Source organism: Rhipicephalus microplus, chromosome 3, assembly GCF_043290135.1.
Source record: "Rhipicephalus microplus isolate Deutch F79 chromosome 3, USDA_Rmic, whole genome shotgun sequence".
Lineage (NCBI taxonomy): Eukaryota > Metazoa > Arthropoda > Arachnida > Ixodida > Ixodidae > Rhipicephalus > Rhipicephalus microplus.
The window spans coordinates 40,733,902-40,736,012 of NC_134702.1; positions in this window are offsets into that span (position 1 = coordinate 40,733,902).

Sequence of the window (2,111 nt, forward strand, 5' to 3'; positions counted from 1 at the left end):
CTTTGTGTGGTTTTCCTTCATCGGCGTACACAACACACAGCTTGTGTGCTGGTAGGTGTGCGCAATAGCAGACAAGCGTATGCGAACCAACAGTTAAGCTGCATGCAATGCTGGGCAAGTTACTAAGGGTTCATCTTTGATCAAAATGCCTGGCAGTTAGGAATAGGCACAAAGAAAGTGTGTCTGGTGTTGTGACCTCCCTGGATATGGTCGATATATGTTGACTACGTGTAACAGTGAGTAGGCGCCTCCGGCCTGCGGCCCTCTTTCTGCTGTTGTTGCAGATGCGCGGTCCTGCGTTTCCGTCAAGTAAGTACCGTGGGTGTCATTATCTGAAGATGTAAGTACCGTGGGTGTCATTATCTGAAGATCTTGTGGAGAACTCTCGTAAATGTATTGCTGACATGTATGCGGACGGAGGACAGTATATATACATGCCGCCTAGGTGTCACGATGCAGTGCTTACTATTTGAAGAGTGTGTACTCGAAAGCACGTGAAAAGAACAGTTCCCATTCTCAAAGGGACGAACAAAGCAGCTTCGGGCATTTTCTTGCCAGTTTTGCATTTACTTGCGTGATGGATTTGACCCGCGCAGACAGTGGGCCCATGTCTACTGGGTTATGTAGACTGCATGTGAATACAAACACGTGCCTCCAAAGTGTTTGCACCTTCTAAATGCAAAGGCATTTCGTAGCCGGCCTATGTCAGGCATCCGGCGTTGTCCATGGCACTCCCTTTCCCATAGCGACCGCTGCGGGCGCGCGTGCTTATTTTCGCCCCTAGCAACCGGAGCATGTGCACGGTGCGAGAGGAGAGGAGGTGCTGTGCTTCGCCGTTCGCTCTCTCCCCCTTGCTCCCTACACTCCCGTCCGCTCGCGCATCACTCTCGACCGTTCGCTCGCTGGGCGCCTCTCGAGCACATCCGAAAATGTGTGCTCGATACGCAGCTGTGAAACGCTAACACCGAGAACGCTGTTTTGTTCACTTCATAGTATTTATAAACCGCGCACGCTAGCTACTAGGGCTAGTAACATATACTGCGTTTCTCGCGACAGAAAAATGCTGCATGCGACGAACGGCGCTATATATTGGTTGCTCGGTGTAAGAAAAAAATGCCCCACCTCCACAAAGGGAATCGTGAGCGAATGCATTGCGTAGCGTCTATAACGGCGTTTCGCACGTGAGAATCCAGCGTTAGAAGAATATTGTTTTTTTTTCTTACACGATGCAGCCAATAGCACCGATAGCCGCACGCGGCATTTTTCTGTCGCGCTAGTAGTTAGCTTGAACGGTTAAGAAATGATTTGAAGTAAACATGTCAAAAAGCGTTTGTAGCTCGGCGTTGGCGTTTCACAGCGGCGTCTCGAGCACACATTTCCGGATGTTCTTGAGAGGTGCCCTGCCAGCGAACAGTCGAGAGCGAGGTGCGAGCGGACGGGAGAGTGGGGCGCAGGGAAGAGCGAGCAGCGAGAGAAGAAGCGGCGAAGCTCTTCACCTGCCCTCTCTCGCACCACATGCTCCGGTTGCTAGGGGCGAGGATAAGAGCGCGCGCCCGCAGCTGTTGCTGACAGCTGCCGACGCCGAAGCGTGACATGGCGGGGGCCCCGGTTGCTAGGGGCGCGCACTCCTGCAGCTGTTACTATGAGAGAGGGCGGCGTACGGATTCTGACGGACGCCTGACATAGCCCGACTAAGAAATGCATTGGCATAAAAAAAAACAAAAACATTCTAACGCTGGGTTCTCATGTGCGTTATATATACACCGTTATAGACGCTACGCAATTCATTCACATTTCCTCACGACCTCCTTCGGGGAAGAGGGGGGGCATTTTTTAAATAATAAGGCCTAACTGCAGGGTACATCTAGTGGTGTGAATTTCGCTCTCTCCTTTATTGAGCTGGCTGAAGTGAATTGATGTTCACTTCGAACGTAAGCATACTTCAAACGCACATTCATGTGCGCAGCTGTACTTGCTCACGCAAGCGCTAACTGCATGACCGAACGAAGTCCGATCCTGCAAGACAGTCTGTATGCGTCCCGCTGCAGTGGTACTTATATATATATATATATATATATATATATATATATATATATATATATATATATATA